Raw genomic sequence first — 26,478 nt, forward strand, 5'->3', positions numbered from 1 at the left:
AAACATGAAAAATCGGAAGTTCACTTCGAACGCAAATAGAAGTTCACATTATTTTTGGAAGTTCACTTCAAACAAAAGACAAACACAACTCGAAAGTTCAATTCGAATAGGTGGAAGTTCGCAAATATTTTCAGAAATTCACTTGCCACCATCGGGGAGTTCACTTACCTCCGTACGGAAATTCACTCCCCGTATAGAAGTTCATATTTGAAATGGAAGTTCACACCTTACAACGTTGTGGTCCATCTGGAAGTTCAGATTGAGATAAAGGGGAGTTCAGATCGGTGTCCAGAGAAGTTCAGATGCGACGGAAGTTCGCTATATTTTCTGAAGTTCACTTCAAACTGATGGAAGTTCGCAATTTTTTTTAGAAGTTCACTTGGCACCATCGGGAAGTTCACTTACCTCTGTACGAAAATTCACTCCCCGTATAGAAGTTCATATTTGAAATGGAAGTTCACAGCTTACAACGTTGAGGTCCGTTTGGAAATTCAGATGCAGGATAAAGGGGAGTTCAGATCCGTGTCCAGAGAAGTTCAGATGCAACGGAAGTTCGCTATATTTTCTGAAGTTCACTTCGAACTGGACTAAAGTTTCGGAAGTTCGCCCTGTACAATATTGAAGTCCGTCGGGAAGTTCAGATTCATGGAACAAGTTCACATCCACAGAAGTTCGCTATAATTTTATTACATGCCTGAAACTTTTATACCGGGATCGGAAGTTCACTAACAGATATAAGGAAGTTCACTTCTATATTCGAGCACCTCATGCACTATGTTTTCTGGACGGAAATCATACGCATAGAAATCGGCCGTACAACCACCGATTGCGCAAATCGACCAACTCAACGTACAATTAGCACTAATATAACTCTACTAATACTCCAACATATCGCAATGCCACACCTAATAAATCTAGATGAGCCAATTTCGAAATGGTCTTGTGTTGGCGTTATCTTCACTTTTATGTATTTCCGAAATTAAACTAAAACCATTTAGAATTTGGAAAAACATTCAACATGAAAAAGATTCGCCTAATCAATACCTTTTCAACGCAATATCATTTGGAACATTTCGATAAGTGGTTCGGAAATAAACCCCAAAAACAGTTCGAAAAACCGAGAAGTTCAAAAAACGTAATCATGTATTTTCAAATATGCTCTTAAACTATAAAGAATTTAGAAAAGTGTTCTTCACGAAAAAGGTGCGCCTCGTCAGCACCTTTCCAACGGCATATCATACGCATCATTCCGATAAACGGTTTGAAAACTGGAACCCAAAAACTGTACAAAAATAGAGAAATCCGCGAAAACATTGTTTTGTATATTTCAAATTAGTTTTAATCAATATAGAATTTGGGAAAACAATGAACACGAATAAGTTGCGAAATTTCCGTGCGAATCCAACGGTATATTATACGCATCAATCCGGTAAGCGGTTTCAAAATCATCATGAAAATACAGTCCGCACGAACATGCAATTCTGGTATTCCGTCGAGAAGTTCACTAGGAAACAACCGGAAGTTCACAAGTATATATATATATATATATATATATATATATAGGGTAACACTATTTTGAAACCGGTGCTCAGAATATTATTCTGAGCACCAACCGACCCTATAAGACGCGCGATAGAGTAAAACAGCTGGAAAAAACACCCCACCGAACTGCCTCCCAGTCAACGGCCGCACGAGGCACGACTCGTGTCCACCACCACGAACCTCCAGATCGGTGGTGCCTCCGGCCATCCCCTCCCCGCCGCCCCCCCCCCCCCCCGAGCCCCCGCGTCGCCGCGCCGAGCAGCCTGACCAATCCCGTCCGTCGAGCTCCGCCGAGCCGGGATGCTCTTCGCGCCGCCCCCGGTTTCTCACCGTGCCGCCGTTCCCTGGCCTGCCGTCCAGTTCCCCGTCGGCCTCCTTCCCCACCGCCGATAACAGCTTCGTCCGCCTCTAACCCAGTTCGCCGCATCCCCTACACCGCCAAGGGCGCCACCTCGCCAGATCGCCGTCCCCACCCTTCGCGCCACCCACCACCGTCCGGTGTCTCCGCGGCCGCACAGCCGCCGTGGCTCCTCAACGCAGCCGGGCGCTCATCTGGCCGCGCCACGACCGTCGGGTGCCCCGCGACTCGGCCGCCGCCGTGCCTCCTCAAGCTCCCGGTCGGATCCCTGTTCCCTGCCACCACCACCAGCAGAGAGGACGGAGGCAAGCAAACCGTGTTCTTCTAAGTGGCTCCTGCGACTACCGGGTTCAGTTCTCATTGTATGAACAGAAGCAGTGCAATTGTGTTAGCACAGGCAGTGCAATTGTTGGTTAAGAGAAGTAGGAAAGATTTTTGATTCCGGCAGCAATTGTTGGCTAGGAGAAGTACGAAGGATTTGTTTTATTCCTGCAACCATGTATAGCTGCCTTCTTTGATTAAATTCGTTTGTGCGTAGTAATGTACTAATGTGCTGACCACGTTCGACTGTGCGCTTGCAAATAGCTAATTAATTTGTCCCAGCATTGACACAACTAGTAGTAAGTACAGTCATCAGGTGTCAGCAGGTACAAGCATTCAGACTAGGAATTACAATTGGCACATATACCATTGTCTTGTTTTTCTCTTAGACATGAACTTTTGTTAGTCATGGACATGTAGTTCTGATAAGCATCGCTCTATGTTTTCCTTGTGATAAAAGGCATTAGCTGTGATAAAAGATACTGGTAGCATCTTTTGTTGTGTGTACTTATTAAATTAGTTGATTTGAATTTCCCACCGATATAGTGCTTGAACTTCCCTGCAATATTGTGTTTATTTTCTGGAAATACAGTTGTTTTGTCCAGGCACTCCAAGTTCTGAAAACCAGCGGAAATTTTTCTGTGGCGGAAGTTTCTGCTCCATGCTCCGTGGCGGAAGTTTCTGCACCAGTGGCCAATTCACATGCACGGAGGCTCTCAGTCAATTGTTCATGTGCTGGAAGTACAATATTTTAGCAACGGATAATGCAGTTAATCATTATTAGGTAATGTAGCTATTTCACATGTGTTAGCAGCGCACATATTCATTAGCAAAGAAGTACAACGATTTCGACATGGGCAGTGTATGTTTTTATATAGAGCAATACACTATTTTAACACCAATCAGTGCGTCCGGGAAAAATGAACCTGTTTGGAGTTGCGATTCATGTACAGTACTATACTTGGTAATGAAAGTATCCGATGTCAAGATTTAATTCATTTGGATGACAATAAAGTTGCTCCAAGAACAGCCATATTATTCTAAATGTGTACTTGATTTTTATTCAGTTATGCAAGACAGATCCCCCGACCGCCAATGCCGCCGCTAGCCTCTGGTCCGCTGTGCCGTCCCCATTGCTGCACAGCCAGGATCCCCTGTCCTGTTTCTTCGGCGCCGCCTCTGGCCATTCGAGTTGGAGCACGGCAGCGGCGCGGCAGCGGAAGGGCATGACAATGGTTCGTACCCCAGATGCAATTTCTCTTTTTCCCCTTATCAGATTCCCCTCTCGTTTCCCCTTTGTTTTGACCGGTTATCAAAACTTTATAGATATTCCGTGCATCGTTGACAAGTGTGATGGTGCTGGAGGCAGATGCAGCAGCGCAGGCGCAACCTGCAATAATGATTCATCCCCTTTGTTGATTCATATCACGTAACATCTATTGCTGCTCCGTCTCATGTGGTATTTCAAATTAAACTTTTGCTTCCAATTTTCGGTTTGTTTTTCTGCATATGAACTGAATCCAGGCTGTGCAGCCCAATGTATATTAATAATGCCTCCTGGGGGTGACCCTGCTAGAATTGTTGTTTTGATTTTAACCTCCAGAAGATAAAAATGTAAATGGGTGCTGAAGTCGGTGTATCTGAGCCAAGGGGACTGGAGAATATCCGTCGAATGTATGTGCGTTTTTTTGTCCTGCAATTTATTATTGCTCCTTTCTCGTATCTCTGGAACATCTTCATGCCTTTGGTCAACTATGGACAATTTATTTTATATTTTGTGATCTCCCATAGTGTACCAAATATTACTTACAATTGACCATGTGAATGTGTTGGTCCTTATTTTTCTATCTATTATCTACAACAGTTTGTCAATTCATGTCATCTTTGTGTTAGATGTTATGCTAATGTGAGACTTCAAGTTTGTCTTGGTTTATGACATCTACTTCTGAAAAGTATTACTCCATAATTTTTCATGAGAACTATGCTTTGTTTGAAGTGCACGGATTCTACACATTGTTGAGGCAAGGCAATTTAGCCACGGTTCCCAGCATCGGGCGCGGCCGTGGTCCTATCATGCCACCGGTGTTGAAGTGCGCGGATTCTACATATTGTTGCTGCTTTGTCCTGCCATAGCACACGTGCCAGCGGACTAGAACCGCGAGTCCCCTACCACATGGCGGCTGAGGCCCGCGAGCTAGCCGATGGGTTTTTTGTGTGTGTAAATGCTTGTACTGCTGAGACACGCAGGTTGTACTGCCTTCATGTGTTGTGTCGTCCGTTTCTCTGAAATTCCATGGCGCACCGACCTTCCCACGAGCAGCATCATGTAGTTCATATGCAGGAGAAATTTAGACAGCGGGAAAAATTCAGACTGCTGGGCTACGTACAGCTGTGAAGTGAAGGACTAAACCACCCATCAACTTTGCATAGTGCTCGCTAAATGCTTGTTAAAATGCTTTAAAGCACTGTTGTGCTAGCTAGCGAGGAGTTACTGAACTGATACTGACCGGAGCAATTTTATTCTTCAGTTTTGCTCATATGTGCTACCCAAAAAAAGTTCAATGTGCGGACAACAATATATAAACTGTTCATATATGCTTCTAATTTCATACTTTTAATTTTCACTATATCATTTATTCTTGTTTGTTTGTGAGTTGCCAGATAGTTGGCTGTTCCATCACTTTATGTGATGTTGCTCGGATGAAAATGACTTCGGCACTACACATCGCTATAGTCTCGGCAGTACAACCATTTTAGTATCAGCCCCACGCTCCCCGACTGGGTACATCGAGCGGCGTTTCTCCCCCACAAGACCATGAACTCACGGTCAATGCCGGAGCGCGCGGTCGGGATCCTTACCGCCGTCGGAGCCAGCCGGTTTCACCACCGCCGACCGCTACGCCGCTTCTGCAAACCCCCATGTGCCTGTTCCCTGCTCCTTGCGCACGCCGCCCTCATGCCCCTTGCTCGCCACCGGGCCGGGACAACTATTTGGCGCGAGCAGTGCACCTACTTCATATTGGAAGTACTAGAAAACCAATGTAGAAAAAACAAAATAATCTTGTTATCCACGAGGAAGTTCAACTACTTGACGCTGAGAAGTACAAATATTCGACACGAGCAGTACACCTGCTTAATATATGAAGTACAAGAAAACCGAGAAAATCCAAATGTAAAAAAAATATATAATCCGGTCATCCGCGAGGAAGTTCAAATGCTAGGCACAGATAAGTACAACCATTTAACATGAGCAGTACAAGCAGTTATTATAGTAAGTAAAAGAAAACCAACAAAATCCAAATCTAGAAAAAACATAAAAAATCCCGTCATCCGTGAGGAAGTTCAAATAGTTGATGCGGAGAAGTGCAACCATTCAACACGAGCAGTACACCCGCTTAATATAGGAAGTACAAGAAAATCGACAAAATCCAAATGTACAAAAAACAAATATAATCCCGTCACCCACGAGGAAGTTCATATACTTGAAACGAGAAGCACAACCATTCGGCACGAGCAGTACACCCACTTAATATAGAAAAGTACAATAAACCCGACAAAGTCCAAATGTAGAAAAAACAAAATAATCCCGTCATCTGCGAGGAAGTACGTGCAGTGATTCCTAGAAGTACAGGCGGAGACAACATGAAGTACGAGCGCTAATTACATGAATTAAAAGTGTTCAAAGAAAAATACTCCCACCTAAGTTCACATAGGAATAAACAATAATAATCCCATCACCCATAAAGAAGTTCATATACTTGACAATGAGAAGTACAACCATTCAACACGAGAAATACACCCACTTAATATAGGAAGTATAAGAAACCCGACAAAGTTCAAATGTAGAAAAAACAAAATAATCCCGTCATCTACAAGGAAGTACGAGCAGTGATTCTGAGAAGTACAGGCGGAGACAACAGTAAGTACAAGCGGTAATTACATGAAGAAAATACCCCCACATAAGTTCACATAGCAACATTGTGAAGATCAAATATTAAGATCCGAGAAGTGCAAAATCTCTTAAAATAGAATATAGGGACAATCTAACATTATCATTTTGAAGCACACATGCTAGTTTTTGTAAAACACACTAGTATCAAAACATTTCCAGCAAGTACAACCACGAAGGCCAAGCAGTACAAGGACATGTCGTGGGAAGTTCGGATGCGCGTGGTTGTGCCTGAGCATTTTGTGTGGCCATGGACCTCAAACGAACACCGTATGAGAAACTTATAGTCATTTTACTGAACACTTTCGTGAAACAGCGCCGAGAAGTACAACCGCATTTCCCTAGAAGTGCAAGTTCGTGTCGAGGGAAGTTCAATGCTCTGTTTTTACGGGGCGGAAATCTATTGTTCAAATCTCATCGATTTGATCACCAACCACTTCAATCATTGTCACCAAAAGCTTTATATGGTAGAGTATATGTCTAATTTCATTACCTACAATATTTCACAACAAATAAATGGATCTAATCTATTAAATTCAAATTGTTATCCCACAAAATATACCGGAAACATGATTTCAAAACTTCTAAAATTACTTTCAAATTGTTTGGAGTTGGCAAAAATGGTAGATACGAAAAAGATGCGCCATTTTGAGACCTTTACAACCGTATATCATCTCCATTGTTTAATCATACCGCATGAAAATCGTGGGGCAATCATTCGGTGCCCGTCACATAAACGGGCGGACAGTAATTCGATTAATTCTCTTAAACTGTAAGGAATTAGAGAAAACAATTGGAATAATAAAGTTGCGTCTAGTCCATAGCTTTCCAACGCCATATCATTTGCATCATTCCGATATACGGTTAAAACAAATTATCCAAATTACTGTCCGCTCGTTTTTTGAGTACGTCCGAATTTCGGTATTTTCAAAATTATTCAAAAACTGTGATGATTTTGAAAAAACGTAAAACATGAAAAAGTTGCGCAATTTCATTATCTATCCAACGGTATATTATTTGTACATTTTCGATAAGCGGTTCGAAAATCAAACTAAAAGTTCGTTTTCTGGCCATATAGAAGCGTTTTCGTATTTTCAAAATTAAATTTAAACCGTGCATAATCTGCGAAAGTTGTGAACATGAAAAAGTTGCGTTTTTTCATTATCTATCCAACGGTATATCATTTGCACATTTCCGCCAAATGGTTGAGAAAATCGTAGTGTAATCAGTAGCTGTGAAGAAAATGGGAAGTTCACGTAAGTTCCGACAGAAAGGTCAACCCTCTTATATAGGAAGTTCAACCTTGTGTCCAGGAAAGTACAAGTCGGTGCTCAGAATATTATTCTGCAACCGGTTGCAGAATAGTGCTGGTATATATATATATATATATATATATATATATATATATATATATATATATATTCAAATAGGACATATTCATACTACACCCGGGTGTAGTTACATCCACGCATGTTTCTCATAATCTAGAGAGTATCTATCATACCGAACGGTATGTACATGTAGTATGAAGTATATAAAACTATTTTGGAAGTATATATACTACTTTGTAGGCAGTATGTACAATTTTTTACGTAAACTCATTCTTTACGTATACATATGCATGTATTTCGGATATATAGTGCAAACTATGGGTTCACTTGCATTTTTTTCACCAAATTTGGTTTGGAGTATCTTAGATATAGTATACGAACATACTCAAACCGATAAAGTATCGTAGATACTTCCGTACGGAAGTATATAGATATGGGTGTAAGTACACCCAGGGGTAGGAAGTATTTATCCTATATATATATATATATATATCCAAAATAGTGTGCTACCATGGTGGCTAGCTGTGCACACCCCAGCAGCCGTCCGATCCACTGCATATGACACTGGATATACAATGGAGAGCACAATCTACAAACGGATCAAGCTAACACCGTCTCTCACACAGCTGGCAGGAGCACACTTTTCAAATTTTCAATCCACAGCAACACATGTAATACACTTTGCAATACACATACTCCTCAGTTCCAACGAAAGTGTAAATAAACGTTTATCCAAACCATTCTACCAACAAAAATACTAGTCCATATAACATGCAGTTATTTTAATGTGAGGTCTCCACCGTTTGTATCTACCAGCTCCATTTAGCTACCACTGGTGCCAGTCCAATGCACGTTCACTAGAGGAAGAAGAATGAGGATGCAGAAGGATCGATGACTGTGGCGATATATCCATCTGGTTGTGCTGTCAAGGGAGACATGTTCGGCAAGCTTACAGATGATATGATCATCACGCACTGGCTAAGGTTGCATCATCATCCGGCTTGCCGGCCGACCTTGCCAACGCCGTCACGACGTACTCCCAGTCTCCCACCCCTCTCTTTTTTGTTAATACTTGCGATCCAAATACATTTTAGCAGGAGAGCTCAAATCTTTCAATGTGGCGGCAGGTGCAGGAGAAGGACTCAACGCCGTGGTCAATGACAACGTCAACGTGATCTCCTTCTCCATCGACACGTTCAACGACGTGCAGTTCAACTACGACTTCATCAACATCGCCACGTACAAGGCCATGGAGCGCGGCATCTTCGTCAGCGCCGCGGCCGGCAATGCCGCGCCGGCCCTCAGCTCCATGGGGCAACAGCGCGTCGTGGATGCTCACGGTCCCGACCGGCACCACCGTCAAACTCGCAACGGCCTAACGGGTAGGAGCTCGATGACGAGTCGCTGTTCCAGCCACGGAAGAGCACCGTCGGGCACTAGCTCCCACTCGTGTTCCAGGCGCCGATGTCGACCCGGACGACCCCGGCTGCAGCTCCCTCTCCAACAACGATATGCAGCCGCTGGTCTTCAGGGCTCTCCTGCACTTTGTCAGACTCGCATACATTTACGAAGGATAGCTTTTAGATATGTTTCTAGAAAACCTATGATATCCAGACGTTCATATTAGATATGATCTAATCTCTAGATTGTATCGTTTGACTTGTCCATTTATGAATCCCAAAGTATATACTAGCTTCACTTTGCCCGGAGGCAACATGCATGCTTTGGTAGCGTGCTACATCTTCTAAATTTGGTTGAAACTAGGCTTGGATCATATAGGAATTTGACCGACACTACAATGACAGACATCAGAATCTAAATTTATCTGTTTAAGAGGCAGCAACCATGCAGCGGACCATTGGATTTGCAGTTTTCATGGTCCAGACGAACTGCAGTTTTCATGGATACTACAGTTTGCAATACACTTTGCAATACATATGATGCTCAGCTACCAAAGTAAAAAATACCGCTATGCAAACTGTACAAAGCTCTACAATACACTTTCCATTGCAAAGTTGATGTACAAAGCTCTGCCAGTCTACAAGGAAAAGTATCTACCTGCTCTCCTATGCAGTTGGGTACCATCTAAATATGCAAGATGCAGGACGGCTCACATGAACATGTTTTTGTTTTTTAAACGGGGGAATAGCCCCATCCTCTGCATCCATGCTCACATGAACATGTTTACTCACGAGATCCAAGTAATGAACTGAACCTCTGAAATTTCTCAGTATGTGGTGAATTCAGGTGCTTCTAAATATTCCGTGCAACGAGGATTCCACACGTACACAACAGTACCTTGACCTGATGGTCATGCCATATGGTTGAGGTTGACCATAGGGTACATAAGAATTTAGACCAGAGTGACGGATGAATTTTTACGAAGGTGCTTCCCCCTCCGGTGCTGAGTTATTGTCTTGAAGAAAGTAGTTGCTGCTGACTGTATATGACAGTGTAGAAACAAACGTACAACTCAAGTGTATTGTGAAATGTATTTATGTTTGTACTACAGTTGGATTTACACTTCAACCGTTGCTCATATTCTACAGTGTAGAATACAAAACTCCACATCTGGCAGCATGCTAACGGTTGTAACGGCCAAGATATGAACGTTAGCTCTCTCCACTTCTAGACATGGTAATCTTGTTCCCATTTATTTGCATGCACACTATATCCAATGGCTAATGGTGGGTGCAACCGGTTGCAGAATAATATTCTGAGCACCGACTTGTACTTCCCTGAACACAAGGTTGTACTTCCCGGATAACAGGGTTCAACTTTCTGTCGAACTTACCTGAACTTCCCAATTTCTTCAGAGCTACTGATTCTACTTCGTGTTTCCCAACCATTTGTCGGAACTATGCGAATGATATACCGTTGGATAGATAATGAAAAACCGCAACTTTTTTATGTTCACACTTTTCACAGATTTGGCACGGTTTAAATTTAATTTTGAAAATACGAAAACGCTTCTATATGACCAGAAAACGAACTTTTAGTTCGATTTTCGAATTGCTTATCGAAACTGTGCAAATGATATACCGTTGGAAAGATAATGAAATTGCGCAACTTTTTCATGTTTTATGTTTTTTCAAAATCCTCACAGTTTTTGAACAATTTTGAAAATACCGAAATTCGGACGTACTCAAAAAACGGGCGGACAGTAATTTGGATGATTTGTTTCAACCGTATATCGGAATGATGCAAATGATATGGCGTTGGAAAGCTATGGACTAGGCGCAACTTTCTTATTCCAATTGTTTTCTCTAATTCCTTACAGTTTAAGAGAAAAACATGAATTACTGTCCGCCTATTTTATGTGACGGGTACCGAATGATTTCCCCGCAATTTTCATGCAATATATTTAAACATGCGAAATGATATACGGTTGGAAAGGTGTTAAAATGGCGCATATTTTTTGTATCTACCATTTTTGCCAAATCCGAACGGTTGAAAACTAATTTTAGAAGTTTTGAAATCATGTTTCCGGTATATTTTGTGGGATAACGATTTGAATTTGATGGATTAGATCCATTTATTTGTCGTAAAATGTTGTAGGTAATAAAATTAGACATATACTCTATCATATAAAGCTTTTGGTGACAATTATTGAAGTGGCTGGTGATCAAATCGATGAGATTTGAACGATACATTTCCGCCCCGTAAAAACAGAGCATTGAACTTCCCTCGACACGAACTTGCACTTCTCAGGAAATGCGGTTGTACTTCTCGGCGCTGTTTCACGAAAGTGTTCAGTAAAATGACTATAAGTTTCTCATACGGTGTCCATTTGAGGTCCATGGCCACACAAAATGCTCAGCACAACCACGCGCATCCGAACTTCCCGCGACATGTCCTTGTACTTCCTGGACTTCGTGGTTGTACTTCCTGGAAATGTTTTGATACTAGTGTGTTTTACAAAAACTAGCTCGTGTGCTTCGAAATGATAATTTTAGATTGTCCCTATATTCTATTTAAGAGATTTTGTACTTCCTGGATCCTAATATTTGAACTTCACAACGTTGCTATGTGAACTTATGTGGGGGTATTTTCGTGATGTAATTACCGCTTGTACTTACTGTTGTGTCCGCCTGTACTTCTCGGAATCAGTGCTCGTACTTCCTCGTAGATGATGGGATTATTTTGTTTTTTTCTAAATTTTGGACTATATCGGGTTTCTTGTACTTCCTATATTAAGTGGGTTTATTGCTCGCGTCGAATGGTTGTACTTCTCATTGTCAAGTATATGAACTTCCTTACGGGTGATGGGGTTATTATTGTTTTTTGTACATTTGGATTTTGTTAGTCTTCTTGTACTTCCTATATTAAGTGGGTGTACTACTGGTGTCATATAGTTGTACTTCTCTCCGTCAACTATTTAAACTTCCCCTAGGGTGACGGGATTATTTCGTTTTTTTACATTTGGATTTTGTCGGTTTTCTTGTACTTCCTATAATAGGTGCTCATACTGGTCGTGTCGAATGGTTGTACTTCTCGTCATCAACTATTTGAACTTTTCTCTGGGGTGATGGGATTATTTCGTTTTTACTACATTTGGATTTTGTCGGTTTCCTTGTACTTCCTATAATAAGTGCTTGTACTGCTCATGTCAAATAGTTGTACATCTCATCATCAAGTATTTGAAATTTCTCGCGGATGACGCGATTATTTTATTTTTTCATTATTTGGATTTTTGTCGGTTTTCTTGTACTTCCTATATTAAGTGTTTGTTGTCCTCGTGTCGAATGGTTGTACTTTTAATTGTCAAGTATTTGAACTTACTCGCGGATGACGGGATTTTTTTTGCGCAATAGAATTTTGTCGTTTTTCATGTACTTACTATATTAAGTGGGTGTACTTCTCAGCGTCAAGTATTTTAACGCGGATGATGAGATTATTTTGTTTTTATACATTTGGATTTCGTCGGTTTAAATATACTTCCTATATTTAAGTGGGTGTACTTGCGCGTGTTGAATGGTTCTACTTCTCGGCGTCAAGTATTTGAACTTCCCCGTGGATGATGGGATTTTTACCGCAATCCCGAAAATGGCATATTGAAACTATGCAAATGCTACATCATTGGAAATGTGTCATCAAGGCACAACTTTTTCGTATATAAATTATTTGACCAACAATCCAACCTCCGAATTGAGTGATTATTGTTTCGTTGGAATGATAAAGTCACGGGCTATCTAAACAAATGTTATTAAAAAACAAAGTATATGTACCTCCAGCGATATTCCCTTGTACTTCGTGGCTTTCATGGTTTTACTTGCGATAATATTTCGAAACTAGTGTGTTTTACAAAAACTAAACATGTGTATTTTGGAAATGATAATTTTAAAATTAGCCTACACTCAACTCCGGAGACTCTGCACTTTCCAGATCCTAATCTTTGAAATTCCCTACGTAGTTACATGAAGTTATTTGGGACGGTTTTCTTTTTTACACTACCTAAACAAACCATTTGTTCTTCCCGTAGTTATCGCTTGTACTTATTTGTAATGACATCTTGTACTTCCCATGAGATAAAATTAGGTGTTTTTCACTTTTTAAAATGTATTACAAGATGGACCGTGTACTTTTCAAAACTAATCAATTGCACATACCAATGTTGACATGTATACTTTGTGAAAATTATTTTTTAGCACTTCAAAATTACTATGTGTACTTAGTGTAGTCACCGCCTGTACTTCTCGAGACCACGGATTGAACTTCTAGTGGGATATCAAACAGATGATTTTATTATTATTTTCTATGTGTACTTCCGCAAAACCAAAGATTTTTACTCCAACAAAAAAAAACTATTATCAAATCTCCTTATCAAATCAATCTTAGGAAAAAAAACTATTATTTCCGTACATTTTTTTACACCTTTTAGCAACATGGGGAGAATAGAATAGTTTAATTATGACTCCATTTGGACCATCCTAATTAGTTTATCTTTCACCTTCTTCACCTTTTTGAAACCCACTATGTACACATCTTGAAGACCTTTGTCGTTGTTTGGCTCCCCGCTGTGGTCGGACACCACGACTACACTAAGCGTGTTGTACTTATTTCTTTTGTCCCATCTCTCTCTCTTTTCTCTCGATATAGAATTGTCATAGTGGTGTATTTCGGCAGGCCGCCGGCCGCCGCCCAGCACAGTACAACACCTATCCCCTTTCTCCTTACATTGAGCTGAGGCCTTCCGCTCAATCCTGACTCCTCGCGGCTGACTCCTTTTTTGTGTTATTCTTTCAGATCAGGCTCATTGAGATTCTGTTGGTACACAACCATGCATACTGATTTTTTTGTTTTGGCATACCTTGATGAAAGTTTTGGAGAGAAAAACATTTTTCTAATGTTCGGAGCTAAAAGCTGTTGGATATGATTGTCACAAGGAGCTTGTCGTGTATAGCTGTTTGTCATACAGATACAAAAGAACATAACTGCACACCAAACGTCTTCTTCCTGAGCGGTGCATCTATTCTGGCATCTATTCTTTGGTGCTGTAGTGTATGCTTTGTGAGCTTGATCTCTTCTTGCATCATTTCTTGAGCTTCTTGGCACCCACGTGTCCCTCTGTACATCTGCAATAGCCAAAGTTCATATCAGCCCACATCATTAATAACTACGCCTACATCTGCAATAACCAAAGTTCATACCAGCCCACATCATTGTATACTGACCGAACGTGATTACTGGTGCTTCCAGATGATGATTTTTTCCCCACATAATAAGCTGCTCATCTCACAAACCCTGGTGATTAAATACTTTACTTCTGTCTTGTACTTATCGCAGCAAACATATGTACTGCCTGGTATGGGTATGTGTTCTTCTGCGGGGCCTCGCCTTAAAATCAATTCACATCCAAATCAGTTTTCTAACTACATCGCACGGACTTGCTGAAGAAAAGCAATGAGCTTCTTAGCTGAACCGAAGGAGGGAGCAGCGGACGAACCTGTACTGCTGTTGAGGACGAACCTGTACTGTTGCTGCTTCCAGGTCGACGACGGCAACCGGTGGGGCTTCCCTACTCGCTGCAGAGGACGGGGCAGTGGTGGATGGCTATCATCCATCAGCGCCGCGAGGCAGCGGCGGGGTCGGGGGAAGATGCAGCGGTGGCGGCGGTTGCCGCGCGCACATCAACCATATCGTGTTTACTCACCGACAGATAATATGCCACAGATTCAAATAAATGCTTACTCTGTTGAATTTTTACAAAGCCAAAAAAGAAATGGTTCCATAAACGATGAGAAAACTAATCTCCACATCCTTGAGCTTTTTGTTCTGTTGAAAATAAATTGGCAACAGATAATCAGAATATCATTACAGCTTACAAACCAATACGGTCTAGCATTCTAATTATCAGAACAACTCTAAATGAAATGCGCCAAAACTGAATCATATCATGGGATTAATAAAACATTCAAATGGGACCCTTGAGATAACCGAGAGATGCAAATGAAGCAAAAAAATCCTGTGTTTTGAGCCCATTAAAGAAAAATTAGAAACTAACAAATTATGTTTACCAAAGCCTGCCTACTCTCAAGTCTGAACAATACTCCTAGGAGTGGCAGATTCTTTAGAGGGAAGTGGAGATAGTGCCAACATTGCTGCAATGCTAATCCTAGGAGTACTAATATCACGACTCCATCACCAGTAATCAATGTTAGCAGACGCAATCCCAGAGACAATAGTTTTAGCAAGATGCAAATCACATCAACATTATTATCTAGTGCCTTTGTGATGCAGAGGCATGCAAATGCTACCACGATTGAAAAAACTACCAGGAGATCCCAGCTTGGATGCAAATGCTCGTATCCGGACACAACAACAAATAATCAGTATACCGATTAAGTAAAGCAAGCAGGGAAAGAGATCCAATCTTTACGGTGGACGCCACATGATATCCGAGAAGGTCGTCCTCCACCTGCGGCATCGGCTGGATCGTGCCCGGATCCTTGTGGAGCTCTGCACCCGGGGTCTTCCTAGGCGCCTCCATCGGATCGATTCCGCGGCAGCGTGCCTCAAGCTTCCGCCGCAAATAAGTCCACTGCTATTGGTACCCAGTTGATCTTCCCTGCAAATAAATATTGTACTGCCGTGTTGTTCTTGACGGAGAGGTTACCAGCGACGCCAGAGTACGGGTTGAGGGAGGCAAGGGCTGTTCGAGCAGAGGAATACAGAGGCGGAACCGGAATTTGGATTCGGGAGAGGAAGGCCGATGGCGCCGGAGTTTGGGTTGGGGGATAGGGAGGCCCGACCCGGCGGGAGGAATGGAGAGGCGGCGCACTACTGCTGTGGTAGGCCGACGAGATGGATGGCGCGCAGGGTTGGGCCGGCGGCCGGGCATCAGGGGATGGAGGCGGCGTAAGGGACGCAGATGTTGAGCCGAGCCGGCGCCGGCGGCGGGTGGGATCCGGGGAGATGTGAGCGCCGGTCAGGCTGCGCCGCGCGAGGGGAACGAGGGAGATGCGGGGGCACCTGCCGGACGGCCGCAGAGGAAGGCGGCGTAGCCATGCAGGGAGGCCGGTGCGGCAGAGGAAGCCGGGGACGCGCCGGCGGCGGCGCCCTGGAAGGAGGCGGGATCGGCCGGCGGAGCTGCACATCAAGATGGAAGAATATGCGGGAGGGAGAGGAAACGGGGCAGGTTTTTCGCATCCAACCGGTTCGCGTCCTATATACGCGGTATGGTGCTCGGAATAATATTCCGAGCACCGGTTCCGAAATAGTGCAACCCTATATATATATATATATATATATATATATATATATATATATATATATATATATATATATATATATATATATATATATATATATATATATATATATAGGTTTGCTATTCTCGAACCGGTATTCTCGAACCCTTTCTGAACTTTCGCCGCACAGTGGTGTGAACTTCTCGACGGAGCAGCAGAATTCCATGTTTCGGCGGACAGTGTTTTGAGGTTGATTTTTGAACCATTTATCGGAATCATACATATGATATACCGTTGAAAAGATATGAAAATTTCGAAACTTTTTTGTGCTGAATGTTTTTCCAAATTCCTGACAGTTTGAAAGTAATTTCAAATATACAAAACTTCGTTTTCGCGGATTTCTGCATTTTCGGACAGTTGTTTGCGCTTAATTTTTACACTGCTTGCCGTATTAATACATATGATATACCATTGGAAAGATATAGAAATTGCGCACCATTTTTGTTTTGGATGTTTTTCCAAATTTTGTACAGTTTAAAATTAATATCGAATATACAAAAAAGTTTTCGCGGATTTCTATGTATTCATAAGGTTATTTGGGTCTATTTTTCCAACCGTATGTCAGATTGATACAAATGATACCCCGTTGGAAAGCTGTTGAGTAGGCACAAACTTTTGGTGTTGAACATTTTTCCAAATTACTTACGGTTTAAGAGCAGATTTCGAAATACTTGATTTGATTTCCGCTCAGAAAAACAGAGTACCAAAACATCCCCTGTATATGGAAGTGGACTTCCAGGTTTCTATTAGTGAACTTCGTGCCTTGGTATAAATGTTTTTAATGTTGGTTTTGTGATCGTTCTTAAACTTTTTATCCGGATGCAAATAATCCGGGTGCAAATAATATACCACTAAAAATATATCAATTTTTGTGCAATTTTTTCATGTTGATTATTTTCCAAAATTTCTTACGATTTACCACCAATTTCAAATATACAAAACTTTGATATATTTTTCTTGATAGTGGACTTCCATGCTTTACATAGTAGTAACGTTTGAATTTTTCACTATTTTTCAAACTAGACTGAGGATTTTATAATGAACTTCTGGAGTTCCATGAGTGAATATCCTGGTATTTATAGTTTGTTTTTCCATACGGGCAAGACAACATTCATGTACAAGAATGAACTTTTATACAATAGAAATGTGAACTTTCTATATGGATCTCTTTCTCAACGATTACCCAATAAAGAAAAGTGCAATTTTCCACACAGAACTTTTCTAAAAAAATGAACTTATGTATTAATAAAAATGACATCCTGATTAAAAAAGGGCCAACTTTTTAGAGGCCTTCAGCGAACTTCCCGCCAAAAAAACCTTCACCTAGATTAGAAGCAAACTTCTCATGGTAGATGAAGTGAACTTCCAAACACACATTTTATATCTCAACATCATTTTACGAGACATCACATATACCACAATTTCAAAGATCATCTGTAAAATAGGAGGTGGCACACGACGCCTATAGAGATGCTAAACTCGGGCAGAGCCCAATGACTGAACTACGCATGGCCTTAAACCGAACTTACACTGAAAAACTAGCTAACTGAACTTCACACCAACTCAGGGCAGCGAACAGAGTCATGACAACGAAGCTTTTCCCGATGCCCTAGGAGACAAAGCCATTGATGGCCAGACCACCACCATGGATCATCGTAGTCCACCAGTCCAGCCTTTTGCATGGAGCTGACTTCCAACTGCTGCTACCTTTGTCTTGGAAGTCCAGCCCCCTGATTCATATAAATGGCAGAATTATAAGACATCAAATTTGTTAGGCCAAAATTAGACTACAAACAAATAGAAAGGTGAACCGTAAAAAACTGAACTGATTTGAGACCAGTAACTTGAGCGCATATCCATGGTGTTAGAAAGTCGAAACAAGTATCAGTACAAAATCAAATGTAAGCTTTATTTTGTAAGCAAACTAAACTTCTACCGATTTACAGTCAGAAACGCATACATAATAGCAAGACTGAATCCCCAGTTCAGGCGTTGTAAACTACCCAACAATGGTTTCTTTTAATACAGTGAACTACTGTTAATTTCAGAGGGTACGTTTTATAATAAAAGTTGACATCACAGCAAGGAAATACTATATCATTCGTTTAAGACACATCATTTTTCATTTACACCAAAATACTAAACTTCATATTTCTTGCATTTTCTAATCTTGCTTTAGATGTCGATGCAAAGGAGCTAACGCAAATTTAACATTTTTTTTGCCAAATCTGAACTCATTCACATATAGAATTATAGTTATTAACAAAGGTCATATGATTGAATCTACCTGTTATATGTCACAATCTTATGGATGAAATCAACTTGGAATGAACTTTGCAAACAATAAAATAGAAGATCGATTAAAAATTGAATTTTAAGATGGAAATAAATAACAAGCGCATTGTCTGAACTGAAACGAATGAACTTCCTGAAACTAACAATTTTACCGAGGACATTTTTCTCTATCTTAAGTTAAGAGGAATGTGAACTCCATATTTTTGGCCTAATCGAACTGCTCACAATTAAGAAGTGAACTGCTTAGTGATGTAAGACACACAAGAAAGTACGGCCAAGAATAAAATCACATGCATCAGTAGCATTTTGCATAGCCGCAACCAGCATAGCGACAACTGTGCAAGGAGCGGGCTGACCTGGGCATGAAAGAACCGCCGTAGCCGTGGACTCCAAGGACGGCGCAGGGTGAACTCCTGTGTTGGTTTCACGTGCTAGCTTACTCCGCATGTTGCGCCACCATGATGGACAGGTGGCAGCCCGCCATCGGGTCCAGCCAGTGTGACAACGAAACTGGACTTCACAGAAAAGGGTGCCGGAGTTCACTGGCACCCCACGTGGTGAACATCTACAATATGAAAAGTGAACTTCCTCCGTAAACAAATTGAGCTTCTACTTTTTATCGCCAATATGTGTAGTTCATGAATAATCCATCCATCTAGTAGTATTTAGGCAAGTAAAAACATCCATCACATTCATTGCTATCTGAACTTCATGGCTGACACAGATTGAACTACACATTGCTATCTTCTAAATTAAGGTTGAGATAGTTCAACTACCTGGTCTCGGTGCCAACAGAAGGCTATACGACGGAGAGGTAGGTCCTCCTCCAGCCGCTGATGTATGTCGCAAAGTGCCGCATGTGTGCTTTAAACTGTAATAGTCAGACAGACTAAATGAACTCCCAAAATATAGAAAGTGAACTGGCCCTGATAATAATGTAAATTACCATTTTTCATACTAGCCGGAAGCATCTCATAATAATGTGAACTACTATTTTTCATACTAGCCAGAAGCGGACTCCTCCCACTGACGCAGTGGATTCCCCCGAAAAGAAAAGTTAACTTCCAAGAAGTTCTAAATTCTTATGCAGGCGAATTGAACTTGCCTGATATATTGAACTTATCAGACATGATTAAATGGACTTCTATGTTTTGTATAGAGAAAAACATGATAATACCCAGCAAGCACAAAATAAGTAAAATTAATCAGACCCTGCATGCATGGTGTTGCCTAACTGATTTGTTGCTTACAGATAGCAAGCAATACGACCCCAAAGCACGAGAGCTAAACAAATGGGAATTATGGGAATGGGATTGGGATTGGTGACTTATGGGCAGTCAATAAAATACCACTCTTGCAACTTGGAAGTGTACTCGGGGGTGGGGAAAGCAGAAAGTTTATACTATGTTAAATGTGAATCAGGCAATTCAGCGCATGCACCGACCGAAATGCAGTGTGTCAAAGCATGGCGAAATTATATTCTATATGCTATATGTTTTTACTTACAGCAGCAAATTGATGTGCCAAAGGGCGCGGCCGCACGCTGGGCTCCCTCGAGAAGACCGCTGGACGGTCGAGGATGTGCGAGTGAACTCCCAGCATAACAACATTTCTGCACCCTGGAGCTATAGAATGTCAAAAGGAAATAAAATGATAGTCCATCTAGCAGGAATATTTTAACTAAAGTAGAAGAGATGTGAACTTCACGAATTATGAGAATGAACTCCACGGAATATAAAAAGGTGACCTCTTCATCTTTGCATCTTTTATTTTTTGTTGTGCACTTGTGATCGGCTGCTTCATCCAAAAAAAAATGAAGAGGATGGCTTGCAGCGACAACCGCGGGAGGACCTGCAACCGCAACAACTCCCAGCTCATGGCAATGCTTCTTGTGGGCACTTTTATAATAGTTAAGTCTTATGTAAAAAAAAGTAAACTTCACACATGAAAAAGGTGTGCTACACTAATGAAGTAATGTGAACTTCAAAGAAGAAATTCCACAGATCTTATCGGCACAAAAATCACAAAAGATACATCATCCAGAAGCAACCATGCATTTTCTAGATTAACATGTATGATTCGTTACTACCCATACAGATCACGTGGATCAAGCCTATTAGTTGCATCTAAATTTTTAATACTGAGCATCTCTAGAACCTGAACTACAAGGATCTGAATATTTCACAAAAATACTATTTAGATCATGAACTACAGCAAACATACAAGAACGAGCTATCACTTCATTTGTGAACAAGGAAATCAAGCCAATGAAAAAACAAGCCCGTGATTACTCCGCCCCTAATTTGGCTCTATGAATTAATATGTTTTTGTCTCTCGTGTGTAGAGAAGAATAGGGTAGCCAATTCAGTAGCAGCGGATGAAAGAAATAAACCAACAGCATACACACTTAGGGTACCAGCAAGGATGCGAAAAAGGCAGAGCAAAAGACCAGTACTGCAGGATACTGGTTTACCTGCCTCACAAAGGCTTCGATGGAGATGCTTGGCGATGGCGAGTGAACTGTTGTGCTGCACGACATGAACTTCTACTGCTGCATGTCTCTTCACACTTTAACGAACTGTTGTAGCTTAACTAGTTAACTTTCTATTTTCACTTTTTTACAGTAAATTAAACTTATATTGCAGGTCAAATCAAAGTGGGTGTACACTGCACGGTTTTCTCACATATCATCATTTCATACCATTATATACATCTGTATATGCACTTGGTTTTACTAGCAGACTTGTTTGTACATACAGGGATTAAAGGGATGTATGAAGAACAGGCATGCAAATGCTTCGGAGACAAACTAAGAAAGAAAAAGGAAATGGAAAACATGAACTGTATGACCATGGGCTGCCATGAATGGTAATTATAAATTTGCACTTCTGAACTTTTTGCCCTGGCAATGATGAACTTAAGGCACATATGGGGTGAACTTCCCGACCAAAGAAAAATTCGTGACAAAGAGAAAAGGAGAATTCCTTAAGTTGGACAAGCGGACTTGCATTTTAAATAAAAGCGAACTTCACAGTCTTTTGTGCTTATGTGTTTTAACTGAAATCAATCTATGACATGATTTTTTCCCAAATAAAAATGAGTAAAGTTCATATGTAAACTAGGTGAAATTGTTTTTTATGTGCTGTAGTCGTCTAACATTTGCTCAAATAGAAAGCTAGCAAACAATCTTTATGTGAAATTCACACAAGGCAGCAGTTAAGAAATGTAATGCAACACCATCAACAGTTTTAATATCCCACGTAAATAAAACTATAGGGCACAGTAGTGCTAACTCTGTAGTTCAGTTTAGTCTAAGTCAGTTATAAACTTATTCACGATGAAGAATATATGCCAATATGTCTAAATGGAAAAGGTTAACAATAATAATATGTGCCAACAAAATAATAATTGGCTGTAAAAACCATCACAAAGAACATACAAATATATCGTTTCTTATCTTACTCGTGAACTCCCGCTGCGGCAACCAGTGGGCTCCCACAGCTGAACAACACAGCCAGAAACAAATCATGCCATTATGATAATTGTTCACATGATATATTTGATTTTCAGCACACTGTACAAATTTTACCATGATCTGAAAAGGATAGTACATACAGAGAGCAGCTTGCGGAACAGCATCGTTGCCTCAAGATGGATCTTGTTATCCTCCGAATAAATCTCAAGTGAACTACGCGAATTAAGAGAAGTGAGCTTCACAGATTAGGAGAAGTGAGCTTCACGGATTAGAAGAAGTGAACTTATTAAACACCCTAGCTGTACGAAGTGCATAGACAACAGAAAGTGATCTTTTAATCATGGACTTATTGAACTCCCCCGTAAAAATGAGTTTTATGCGCAAATGGAGTGAATTTTGTGTTAACTAAAGTAGTATTGAACAATCAAAAGAAACTTATGTCGCGACAAGAGCATACAAACTGCACTTTCTGATAGATTGACTTTGTCATATTGTAAATAGTGAATTTCCTCATAGGCAAGTGAGCCTAATGGATAAAATAGTGAACTTCATAACCACACTGTTTGCGGCTGCTCGCAATAATCTTAGAATAAGATTAGATAAACCATGAGTGCACCTTATTGGGATTAAGAAACAAAGCACTTGAACAATAATATCAATCCAGTACTAAAAAAATGGTGCTAGATCTGACAACTTAGTATAGGAAACTAAAAGAAATGAATAATATGGAGGTCGCTTGCCAGATTATAATCCTATCAGTCCTGGAGCATACCTTAAGTTTATTGTTGAAATCCCCACGGAGTATTACCAGATCATCATTCCACATCTTAGATATAACACCGGAGGCTCGATCAAGTAATGTTCCTTACCTTTACAGAAAAAACACCATAAGGACACTAGTGGACAGGTAGATGGTCAAGAGCAAAAGAAACACTAGATAATGCTTTTATACAGCAAAAAAAAGATTGCTCTTTCAGTAACATGCATTTTGTACAGATGAAATTTATTTTATTGCAGAGTGAACTTCACTTTTACACCAAATGAACTCACTATGATCATTTAGTTTGTTTTCATAGAAGAATTGCACTGGACAGCCAAGGCATGGGTGTAATCCGGGCGGCAAACTCTATGGCAGCACGTAGTGGACCGCCGAGGGAGCAGAAGGTGGACTCGCCAGCTGCATGCTTCTGGGCTTGTGTTTGGAGCAGAAGGTGCAGCTGTTAATTTTTTTCGTGAAATTTTCACTTTTCTGCACATTGACCAGTAGCAATGAACTGATGTTATTTTTGGCAAAAGAATATAAACCTAGCTGTAATAAACTAAAACTTTTGTAGGAAAATAAAAAGGTAAACTCCCACTGTTGATTGAACTGAACTTCCTATCTAATAAAATTAAACTTGACATCCAGACCACACTTTTTGTATGAAAAAATGAAATTTTGTGCAAATACGGAGTGAGCTTCAGGAGAAGTTTCAATGAACTTCCAAAAAATTAAAAATTCCCAGATGATATTTTTTGGATATTCCAAGAGACCTTCTCTTGCTAACAAAAGAGAAAATAGAAACTCAAACTTCTCTTGCTGACAAGCGAACTTCTTTTGCAGCATCAACGTAGATCATATATAATAAAATATCATAGGTAAATATGGAATAGCATAAAGCTAGATATGCAGAGCATGATTGTTATAATAGCTAATTCACAAGATATTTGAGTTTCAGCGCATTATAAAAAACAAGCGAACTTCCACTCATCGACAATCTGAACTTTTACCAATTAAATAATGAACCTTGGAACAACACAGTTTTTTATTTTAATTGCAGTAGCCATGTACTTCAATATTTTGTGTGTTGTGAACAAAGATAACTCCCGTGCAGACGAAAGCGAACTTTACCCGTTGATATTAAATGAAGTTCTCTAAAATTCTTTAAAATAAAGTTTGAGAGAGAGCAAAGAGAGAACATAGCATCTTCTTTTTACACAATAAGAAAGGGGCACCCTCTATCAGCAGTAGCAGTTCACAACAACTGCAAGAAATAGCCTTACAGACCAATCTCTAAAATATAATAACTTCAGTGGCATCACTAGTACACAGTGGTATCAACAACAACTGCTATTTCACATCAGTGGCATCACTAGTACACATCAGCGACATCAGTAGTTCATATCAGCGGGAGCATAAGTTCGCTTGAGTAATGCACGAACCTGGTGTTAAGGAGTAATGTGCTCCGTTGATGGGTTCCCCATAGTGGGGGCGGTGAACTCTGCCGGCTCTATCAGCGGACCGCCCGACTGTGCGATGTGGTCACCCGAGGTGGAGGAGGCCGGGGAAGGCAGGACGGCGCCACCCTGTGGAATCCCGCGCCCCTCCCTTGTGAACTGCCGTGGGTGGCGCCGCCGGACAAATTGGGCGCATGGGATGTACCAGCCGACGATGGACCATGCGCGATGCAGGGGAGGGGAGGGCCTCCGTCAGACCCACCGCGGTGGAGCCCTCGCTCGCCGGCGACAGGGAAGATGGGGGAGGCGGCCAGGCGGGCCGTCGCGTAGTCTGTTGTGAAAGGGTGTCGGGGATGCGAGCTGCGGTAGCAGGCTGGTGGTTGGGAGTGGGGCGGTGGGGGTGGCCGCGGCGGCGTGCCGGCTGTGGCGAGGGACTCGGGGCGATGCGGCGGTGGGACGTGGGGTGGAGAGGAAGCCGCGGCGACAGTAGGGGGCGGCGCGCACGGAGGAAGGAGGCCAGGTCGCGTGGTGGAGGATGGAGGCCGGGCCGCGACGTTGGAGAGGAAGGTCGGGCGTCGCGCTATCGATGGGATGTCCGGCCGCGGCGGCGCGCTGGGCGGGTGGCCGGCCAGAGCAGGAAGCCGGAGGCGGGGAAGGCAAGCCATGGGGGCGGCGCGTGGTGGTGGTCTGGTGGATAAGGCAGGGAGTTTTTTTTGATAGAAAAAAAGGAAGGGAGTTCGCGGGAGTGCGTGATGGGGTGCGGCTAGGTGGGTTTCGGCCTTTCGGGCTGGATCGGAGGGTTGGTTCAGGTTGGTTTGATCGGGATAAGGAACTAAGCGGGATTTGGGGCGGGGGTTCGAGAATAGCTATTCTAGAACCCCTCTTAAGGGGGTTCGAGAATAGTTGGGTTCTATATATATACATGTACGCAAGAAAGTATACATGGCTTGGTTGTGACCTTTTTTTACCTTAAGTAGTTCGTGTTTCAAGGGAGCGTAGGAAAGCCAATGATTATTGCAATATAAACTTTTATTACTGGGGGTGACTATTTCTCAGTCGACTGAGAACTAACTTCTTTCTCAGTCAGATGATACCATCAAATTTAGGTTGCAAGTTATGTTGCAACTCATGACTAGCTAGCATGAATCACAGTGCAAATCAAATAGTGTAAAACTTGACTGAGCACGTTGTAGCAAATCATTTTATTAATTTAGCAGCTATATTAGTCAATAAGCTAGCCTTATGTGCTTTCCTTCCTCCACAATATTTATCTCAAAAGAAGAGACTTAATCAAAAATTCAAATGAAATAGATTAGGGGTAAACGTCCATAGGAAAGAATTATATGGATTCAATTACAACGAATCAAACTTTCGTTGTACACTCACTATGTTCTCAAATTATTAAGATAGTGTACATTAAGAGATTGTCGGATCCAATATATAACTAGGGTTTTACACTAGATACCTCGTAAATATTGTTTTCTTTGTGAATTTGCAAAATTTCACCATAAATGCTACCACCAAAACGGATTTTTGTTTGGCAGCACGGTGGGACCGTATTCTAGAGCATGTCAACCCGGTCAAGCTGAACATATATATGTAGCTCCGCCAATGTGTTAAGACATTTCTTTGTTAAGTCAGTCTTTATTAACTTTGATCAACCTCGTAGGAAAAAAGCAGCAGAAATTATCACACAAAATTAGCAGGACTACATTCATCTTTACATACAGATGTATAATATAGTAATCATTTCACTAATATTGAGGCAAATTTAATGATTCTAGAGTATACCTAGGATTAACAAAATTCATGATTAATTAACTAAAAACAAGAAATCAGAATCCTTTGTATCTTAGCACGGTATCATAGGCAAAATGCTTATGTGGAATTATGGTTGATGAGGAGATATGCTAGTATCATGTGTGCTATATTGGCAAAAATCTGATGTGGCACAACAATAATTAACGAGTAGAGAGGTGGGAGTGGTATCATATAGAACATAAAACTAGAAAACTTGATGCCAAATACATCATGTACGTACACAAATTTGCATTGAGATTCTACAAAATATTAAATATTTTGAAATTATGATTCTATCTTATTATATACTATGCATTATATAGGTGGTATCATAAACTAGTATCATATGCATGATACTAGTGCATGATACTTCTCGTTGTGAGCAGTCCATTGGGCTACTCATAGTGGGCAGTAACATAAGGTGGTGTCATGCGCATATA

This window comes from Lolium rigidum, chromosome 7 (assembly GCF_022539505.1).
Source record: "Lolium rigidum isolate FL_2022 chromosome 7, APGP_CSIRO_Lrig_0.1, whole genome shotgun sequence".
Lineage (NCBI taxonomy): Eukaryota > Viridiplantae > Streptophyta > Magnoliopsida > Poales > Poaceae > Lolium > Lolium rigidum.